Source organism: Lygodium microphyllum, chromosome 10, assembly GCF_053477565.2.
Source record: "Lygodium microphyllum isolate KBCC chromosome 10, Lygodium_microphyllum_v1.1.10, whole genome shotgun sequence".
Classification (NCBI taxonomy): domain Eukaryota; kingdom Viridiplantae; phylum Streptophyta; class Polypodiopsida; order Schizaeales; family Lygodiaceae; genus Lygodium; species Lygodium microphyllum.
This window is the reverse complement of record NC_141144.1, coordinates 97,514,773-97,524,781: the sequence shown is the minus strand read 5'-3', so window position 1 is coordinate 97,524,781 and position 10,009 is coordinate 97,514,773.

Sequence of the window (10,009 nt, the reverse complement as noted above, 5' to 3'; positions counted from 1 at the left end):
CCCACCCCCAATTATTACCACCTCGCCCTTATAAAACCCCCCTCCTTGAGAGGACCAACAATTCCTCTCTTCCTTTCCTCCCTACCTATTACCCTTCTTCCTTTGTAAATTCCCCCCTTCCCTACCACGAACATGCTATCCTTCCCCTCCCCTTGCTGCCATCTTGTGAGAAAGAGAAGAAAGGGAGAGGTAGTGAAGGAGGAGAGTGAGAGAGAGAGAGAGAAAAGGCTCAAGAACAAACCCTTTTCTTGGGGAAAGACTCGAGTACTGCTTCTCCTCACTGCAAGTCCCGTAGCCACTCCATCGACTGCCTCCAGAGGCTGCGAGAGTCAAGGCGAGTGCAGGGACCTCCGACACCAAGGAGTCCTTCAAAGGAAGTAAAGGTCACTTCTTCCAACTCCAAAATGGCCCCAAAGTGTAAGCTCTCCCAAGTAACTGGTAAAGGCACGGCTATGGGAGAAGGGTCGGCGGGAAAAGATGCCACTATCAACATGAAGGGTTTATCAGGCGAAAACGCTAACTTGGCTCTCCAAAACCAGGTACCACTATCATGTCTACAAAACTGAAATCGAATATTTTAGGCATTATTAGGAAAAAATCCACGCCTTGCATCGGGTGATTTGCATACTTGAGATATAGCCAAAAAGGGGTTTAATAATCATGGGTTGTCAGAGATGGACTGAGTATCTACTGTTATAGGGGAGACAAGTCAAGTATTAGGATCTAACTTGTGCAGATGCATCATAGATTGTCTGGAAACATAAATATTCCATATAGGACAACTGTACTCCATAGACCATCATAGACAATTAACTTGCATTGACAACGAATGCATGTACAATCACATTTAAGTAATTAGGTCATGCCTTCTAAGTTGCATAAATGTACTAGAAGGGATTTTTATGAATAGGGATATCGCATCACATCGACAACTCAGGGAAGACTTGCATGGCATTAGAAATAGCCTCAATTGCACCACATAATGGGATATGCATCTAATAAGGTAGATTAAGGTGTGCATGTGAAGTATTGAGCTTATTTGAATAGAATAGTTTGGTAAATGAAGTCCTGGCCGATGAGCGAAGCTAAGATTTGGCTTGACCCAGCTAGGACCTTAGTCGCAAATAAATCAAATTGTCCTTACGACCATACTTTCACTTGGAGTCAACACACTATTTGGTCTCTAACCCAATAGCCAACCGCGATGAATCCAAAACATGCTTAGGTATATCATTTTCTGAATATGAAACATCCCGAAGCTAATACAAGGAGGCTCAAATGTAATACCCACAAGGAAAATGACTACTCGCCAAGCTACATTCGGTACTCGTAACTATTTCGGAATGGTAAATAGACTTGGTTTATGCTTGACTTGCAAGAGGAGTAAATATAAGTTCATGTTATCTTGAAGGGAGGAGACCCTAGGGAGAACTTAGAACCAGATAGAGCTCTAAGATGGAAAAGATTATTACCAATTGACCCAACAAAACCCTAGACCAAGATCTTAAGATAGGGGGACCAAAGGATAGTAACCCAAGGGAGCCAAAATTTGAAACTATAGTGCAATTTCTCTACCCTAATACCTAGTAGTGAGGTCAAGAAGAGGGTATTCTCTATCCCCCAAAAAATAATAGAAAATAATGTCGAGGTAGGAATGATCGAGAAAGGTGACGTTAGCGTCAGAGATGAGGACTCCACCTTAGCAAATGTCCTAAGAGCACTTGCCTTCATTTTTTGTTTGTGCTTGTAAATCTAAGTTCAATGTCTATGAAATGAATGAATGACCCAAGCTCACAACAGAAAATTGAATAATGAATCAGGTTGAACTCAAGGAGGGTGGGCCAAGCTACCCCTAGCTGGCCGCCAACCCTAGCCAATGGGGGTTCCAAATAACCGTGATGAGAACGTGGACCGAACCCGCCATGAGAGGTCTTTCCGTGGGTTAGTTTGAATGTAGGAGGACGCTTGGATGCCAGGGGGGCTCTGGGTGCAAATTCCCAGCCTTCGGCTCCTACTCAAACGATCTATGTGACTCGAGATAGATGCTCAAGGCCCTATTACTAGTGCAAGGGCAGAAACTTGGAGGAAATATGATGCATCCCCACGGATTGCAGAATCTGTCCTTTTTGGACGAGACTTGTATTTCACTTAGATGATAATATAAAGTTTACTTCCAAAGAACTTGCCTAGATTGTTTTTGTGTCAGTGCCATAAGTTACGCAAATGAACCCTGTTTCCAAAAAGGTTTAATTAGGGAAGTTGTTTTTAAATGTCCCACATAAATGTGATAGGACCTAATTAGGTAACTAAAGAATGCCCATTGAGGGAAGTGGGTGGGTGGAACCCCGACGACGGGTCCGTCCTATAGCAGGGTGGTCCCGGAGAACTGGGAGGCTTCTCACAAGTTTTTATTGGCATTCAACCTTTAGAAATCGTTAAGTTAGAACCCGACTCATGCCGTTTTAGGGGACCGGGATGGGACTATGCCCTATGAGCAAAGAGGTTGAGCAATGCATCCCTCTAGTTTCCCATTCTCTTTGAACCAAGTGCAGCATGGGTCTGCTTCGGCTTGAGTATCTCTACGTAAAGTAGGATGTCCAGGATCCGACGACGCTAAAATGCTGCTAGAAAACCTTGGCCTCTAGGAACCCAGATTTCAGGTCAATCCTAGTGGGTTCAGCCCGCGAACGTTCCATTGTGAAGCAAACTAGGGGAACCCTAGGTGACAAACCCTGGAACATTCCATGGGAGTGCCGATGGGCAGTGGCACTTAAATTCGACCACTAAAAACGTGCTTGGATAGCCGTTAGGCAGGCACGTTATAGAAGTGTAGACACTATCTTCTAGCAACACCCTTTATCTTCTTTGTAGATCATCAAGCATTGCTTTATCAAACAAACCCTATGGAGGAACAAGATGCATTGCTCGATGCTTACTTCTACTTTTAGAATTTGACTTCTCAGTGGCATAAAGGTGAACAACACAACATGGCAAATCACATGTCCTGCATACCCATAAGTGAAGCAGCTAGACAGGACATCATTGATTATCTACCAGATGTACATCTTTTTAGAATGTCCAACGAACAAGATTTGTTTAGAAAAATCCTCACACCATATTGGGTAGGCAACATAGTCCACATCCTAGAGAATGGATTACTTGAACAACCCATAGAAAAAGCTAGATTAAGGAGACTAATCTTGAAGATCCAACCCTATCAGCTGATTGCAAGTCAATTGTATCTATTAGGATAGGAAAAGCTAGATTAAGGAGACTAATCTTGAAGCTAGATTAAGGAGACTAATCTTGAAGATCCAACCCTATCAGTTGATTGCAAGTCAATTGTATCTATTAGGATAGGATGGACTCTTGAGGAGATGTGTCTATGAACATGAAATATATTATGTGCTCAAGGAATCATATGGTAGGGTTGCTGGAGGGAATTTTAGTGAAGACACCGCAGCACGCAAGGTGCTCCAGTATCAATTGTGGTGGCACACACTTTATCAATGAAGTGATCGTTTACTTTTCTTCCACCTTCTTAATAATCTACTGAAAGTCCTCACCATATTATCCTCAAGTCAAAGATCAAGCTGAGTCCACGAATAAGATCTTGGTGAATGTCCTAACAAAAGTAGTCTTTGCTTCACACAGTGACTAGGACAACAAGCTCATGGCAGCTTTTTGGGCATATAGGACGGCCCACAAAATAGCCATAGGAAAAATCCCATTCAAATTGACCTATGGAACCGAAGCTATTCTACCAATACAATTCTTTATTCCAAGCTTGAGAAAAGCACTCCAAGAGAGATGGGAGGGCCAAGAAGGATGGACAAATCGCTTAGTGGAGCTGGAATGCCTATCTGAGACTTGTCTCATTGCAACACATGCTCTAATTTGAAGGAATGTATGACATAAGAGTTGGTTTGACAAACATGTCAATAATGTGACTTTGGGCAAGGAGATCTAGTCTTCCCGTTCTCTATCAAGGGACACAAGTAGAAAATGAAATTCAGGGGATTGGGACCTTTCAAGGTTCGCAATATCAGTAGAACGGGCAATGTGAAACTCAAAACCCTGGGGGGAGGGCATGCCTTTTTCAATGGAAGTCACATCAAAAAATATTGCCCTCCTTTGCATCCACTTCATGAACCTCCAATGATAGGACCACCACAGAATGTGAGAGTTGCAACCATCACAAAACTAGAGGAGGAGGAGGAGGAGGAAGCAATGGCACTAGCCTACCTGTGGATAACTATGACTGCCCAAAAGGTATACATCCTTGATGCACTAATTGATGAGGGAGTTGACTCAAATATCTTAATGCATGATCAGTGCATTGCCATGGGTTAACCCTAATTGCAACCAACCAATGCAAAACTTAGCCCATTTGGGGAGCAGTCCTATCCACTCTTGGAAAAATGCAAACTAATGCTTTCTATCAAGACTAAGAGCCTATCCATCGTCTTTTATGTGCTACCTAAAAAGTAAAGTATTGGTAAGAAATCACTATTGGGGCATGTGTTTAAAAAACAAGCTTATTGTATGTTGGTTACGACTCATAACGCATCCACCTTGCCATCGGTAATGTTAGAATAGTAACAGCTTTCAGCAAGGGCACCACGACCATCCAAACTTAATATCAACCCTAACAAGAGGGTAGTACACCACAGCAAATGCCCATTGCAAAGTATCACCACCCTCTAGAGACCACATCCAAAGTTACGAACCAAACGCTCGAGTGGGTCCCAAAAAGCAGAGACCATAACTTTGAACTTATAGTTTCCATGCCTCAAACTTTAGGGAAAAATAATGGAGTTGGCACTCCTCTAGTTCACAAGTGACTAGGCAATGCTGGGTTTTAAAAGCCTTGTTGTGAGCCCAAGGCTACTATGAAGGTAGCACCTTGATATGGCTACCTAAACTCTCAAGTGCCATGTATGATCCTCAATCTCATGCTCCAAAAACCAAGGCCCAAAAATGTCAACCAAAACAAGGGAGGAGAAAGACCAAAAGGAAGGGTGCTCAATCCATGACTACTCCAATGGTCTATCAACCCAAATCTCAACCAAGTGTCCATGGACAACCACTCATGAATGAGCTCCCACCTAATGACTCTAAGGTGATCACCACTACAAAACCCAACGACAAAGTGTCAATCGAACTCCAAAGTTCTCAAACCAAGCTTACCACTGATGCCAGGAGGCATATTTCACAGTGGATTCCGTGCCACGGTGGATTTCGTGCCACGGTGGATCCCATGAGGTTTTACGGTGGATTCCGTAAACTTTGTTAACCAGGGCTCATACACAAAGTGGATTCTTTGTGCGAGAAGTTGATGGGGACGCCTATCCTTTTCGGGCATTTCATTAATTTAGTGTGTACATGGGTGATTCCATAGCGGGTGATTCCACAAAATACATATTAAATTAATAAACGTTTATGAGTTTAGAGTGTACACTCGTAATAAATTAAGGTTAACATTGATTTCTAACCAGTTGATTTATTTATGTAGCTGAAGACTGCTAGGTATTCACTTTTGTCGGTTTAATTGTATTATTTTACTAACGATTGTGAATGCTTCAGTTGATGTGTAGAGATAGCAGTAGTGGTGGGGAGGAAAGCATTGGAGAATAGCGTGTATTCGAGTTATCACCTATATTTTGATGGGCGTATACCTTAGGCATGGCACTTATATTTTGTCTTGCCTATTTATTGAGGCGTTGGATATTTATTTATTATTTTGTATGCGCATGGGTGCACAATTATGATATTTGTATTTGGACATTGTATTGGGTATGCCTGACTCTTTGGGCGCCTGCCCATTAGCTTTATTTCTATTTTGTGCTAAAGCAAACTCAAAAGCCAAAAGCATGCTATTTTATAATTTGGGCTATTATTTGAGCTTGAAGATGATTAATACATAAAATACATGCTTTGTGGAGTGCTCACACAAGGCACGGGGGGAGACTACACCCAATTGATCTCTTGTTCATGTCGTGCATGCTTTTTACCTTGAGTTTTGTGCAAAAAGTAGAGTTCTTTTGTTCTTGGGGACCTTCCGGTATCCACTACGCGAGCATACAGCATCCGATCTGTGCACCAGTGGTATCAGAGTGAAGCTGAGATTGAGAGCTTCCAATCGCTACCCATCTTGTGCGAAGACGGAGCTCCTGGAACGATCGAGCTCTACGGTCAATCTCATTGCGAACAATCGATACAGGTGGATTTCTGGCGGTCAAGAACCTTTGTTTCCAGCCTCTGACCGCGAAGGACCGGCCTGCAACGGCGGAGGACCACTCCTACATCCTCTTCTCCAAGTCATCAACACACAGAGATAAGCCATATCTTTCAAATAGTTAAGCTTGAGTTTTAAGCTTTAAAAAGCTTAATTAGAAGCTTACTAAGCTTCAAATAAACAAAACGGCAGCAAGGTGGTATCATCCAAAATTTTCGGCGTGAAAAAACGGCCCCCCCCTAAAATTCGACGTCGTGGCCTGATCAAGCTTCAAGCTTAATACTATAAGTCAAAGTCATACAAAATCTACAAAGTCTACAAGTTCAGATTCTGCAAGTCAAAATTTACTTACTCTGCAAGTCTGGCAAGTAACCTGAAGTCACGAACTGACTTGTGTTCAAAACTCCTATAAAGACTGTTCCTACACAGAAGTACCGAACTGCAAAGTTGTTCCTTGGAAGGTTCTGTTCACATACGCAGACTTGCTGAACCAGTTTCAGCACACGCAGAAGATCAAAACGCAGATTTTTCAAAGATTTCAAATCCCGTATTTACCAAAGACGATGACTGTAATAGCCACACACAAATATATAAGCCTTGTACACCCAATCTTGAGCTACGCTCATCTCGCTAATTGGATTTTGAGAGTGTGAGGTCTTTTGAAGTTTTGCAGGATGACGAAACAAAATATGGATGATTTAATGGCTGAAGGCGATCTTCCTAAACCTACGATGGAGCAAAAGTTGGATTTAATTATGATGCAGTTGGACGAAGAACGACGAGCCCAGCAAGCATTGCAAGTTCAATTGGCCAATTTACAAAGATCAACTACCGACAAAGAGGAACCACAATCTACAAATCTTATTCGACGTACCATTGATGCGACTCTCGAAGCTCAATCCATCCGCAAAGAAACAAAGATAAGTAAAAGAAATTTCAAATTCCGTACTTTCAATGGCATTCGAGATGGAAAAACTGTTCTTGCATTCATCAGCCAATTTGATGATTACTTTCATGAGGAAACATACACTGAAAAAGATAAAATCAAGTGTGTCACTAATCATTTAGTGGATAGAGCATCTCTTTGGTGGACCGTGGTTTGTAAGAGCATATATTGTCCCACTACCTGGGAGAGTTTCAAGAAGAAGTTTATGCAGAATTTCCTTCCTCCACAATTCCATGAAAAAGCCATAAAGCAATGGGACCTTCTTCAGCAAAGAGATCGTGAGCCTATTCCTCAGTACACCGAACGCTTTTGGAATGCATTACTCCAGTTACGAATGCTTGAAGACGTACCTGAAGGGACTCACAAGCGCAAGTATATGTCTGGATTACTTGGGCATTACTATGCTGAAGTCAATATGTTCAAGCCTGCAACTCTTGAAGATGCAATTTATTTAGCTCATGACACTGAAGACAAGCTTCGAGGAAGAGACAAGCGTCCACAACAATTTCAAGCAAATGGTAATTATGGATCTAAGCAATTCAATTCAAATTTTAGAAGATTCAATCAAGGCCAATTTCCTTCATCATCTTTCCGTAAGTCTTGGGCAAAACCACCTACTTTGTCATCGAATACCAATCAAAACCCTAAGCCAACTTCACAGCCAAATCCTAATATTCCTAGACTTCCTGCCATTGCAAACAATGTATCTAAAGCCAAACCTATAGTGTGTTACAAATGCCATCAACCTGGACATCTAGCGTTATGGTACCATGTGAGTGTAAGGGAGGGGGGTTATTTAAGGGAAGGAAGGTACATTTTATAAGGTAAGGTCCCATAAATAGGGGGTAGATAAGGGGTATTTTCATATATTTCTTGCACGCAGGTGATGTCTCCTCATTACTACTAGTGAATCCCCCGTGTCTCAAACCAAAACAAAGCATTTTCCAACCTCCATATACATTTGTTGTTACACAACTGGTGATCGAGACAAGCCTCACTCACAACCCAATAACGAGACGTTAAGGAGTGCCGATTAAGATAGTTGACTTTGTTGTTGAGCAACTCAAACACAGAAAATTTTTAAGTTTCACAAACATCACACAAGCCATACATGAAACCAAATGATCAAAAATGCCTCTTATAGCTCAAAAATATCAAAAAACATAACTCGAGTGGAGCATCACGCAAATCTTGCAATGTTCAAAAATACAAATTTTGAAAACAAAATCAATCATACTAAATTCTCAAACCTTGAAAAAACCTTAATACATCACTTGGCACTTCAACATCCAAATTCTAAATGTCTTCGATTGGCACCACAAGAGTTCACACTCTCACATTTGACCCTCCACTCTCCTCACACAAGCTCAATTTGAATGCAAGGAGTAGGGCCCCTATCACTCACTCTCTCCTTCCCCCTTATATAGATTTTTTCATTTCTCCCGTTGTATATGCTTTTTGAAAAGCACAAAAGCTTTTTTGACGTTCTTTCTTTCACCCTTAAGCCAAAAACTTCTAACATTTTGGCAAAGAAACAAAAGCCTAATAAAGGCTATTAACTTATGGCTTTCTTAAAACTCCTCTCTGCCTACGATCAAAACAAGTCACCATTTTAGCCGCCACTGAATTTGTATTCACTAGAGATGCTTTAGAGCCATTAATCTTCACATCGGAATCTTTAGTCTGCACCACTTTGTTATGAAGCATGTGAGGATTCATTTACCTTTCAAGACATCTATCATCAAAATTCAAAACTCCTCTAATGGCATTCTGAGACCTCTCTTCATGGATAAGACAACTGTGCCAAAACTTCTTCGAACCTTCGTAATCTTCATCAGCTTTACTATTCAGGTGCATGTCATAGCTTGTCAATTCACTTTCTTGCTTGCCGAATACCACAAGGCCCACGCTTTGATCCTCTTCTACCATAACCATATTTTTCTTTTTTTTTGTGAAAACATTAAAATTTATTAAGGTAAAAAAGGAAAAATAGCTACAGCAATGACTTTTTTACTGGAAGTCAACCAAAGGCAAGTCATATCCAGTAGGTCATTAGGCAAAAAGAAAGGAGGTTGCCTAGTACATAGACATTAGTGATAAGCTAAAGAACATATGTTTGAAATTAGGTTTCTTCCTATCTCATCATAACCATTTGAGGTCCAAAACACAGCTGCATCATTCTTTGTGCATGATGCCACAATCTTTTGCTTCATTCTATTTGTATGAAGCTGCATTTCATGCTACAATGCTGAGCTCTCTTATGTAGATCTTCTAGAGCATCATCTGTAGAGGATGTGGTGGTCATTTCCATCAGCTCCTCCTGCCTTCATATGACTAGCCTTCTCGCTTCTAGTCTCTTCTTACAGGCAAGTTCTTGGGCTTCAAGAATAGCAGCTCCATGTTCAGCTTTGGTCTCCAGCCACTTCCCATGCTCCTATAACCATATTTTTCATCAAAATCCTCCCTTGTTGTAATTCCAGATAGGCAATGTTCTTTTTTGTTGTACTTCGTGATTACACTGATTGCCTTCTTGTGTCTATCTAAGCCTCCAACCATAATGACCTCTCTTTTTAGAATCGTATTTTCAAGGGACCTTAAGCCAAATTCCATCATATCTTTGATTCTTCTGAGCACAACAATCTTTAGCAAAAAGGGCCTGCAACCTCAAAAACCCATGTCTCTTCATTGAGGGGAAAAAAAACCACACAAACCTGCCCATTTCTACTTCTAAGTAAGTCGGAGTATGCTTTGAAAAACATATTTGCCCTTGAAAAATAGTAGCAACTTTCAAGTTTTGCTTGTGACCTTGAATAATTGCTAATCTA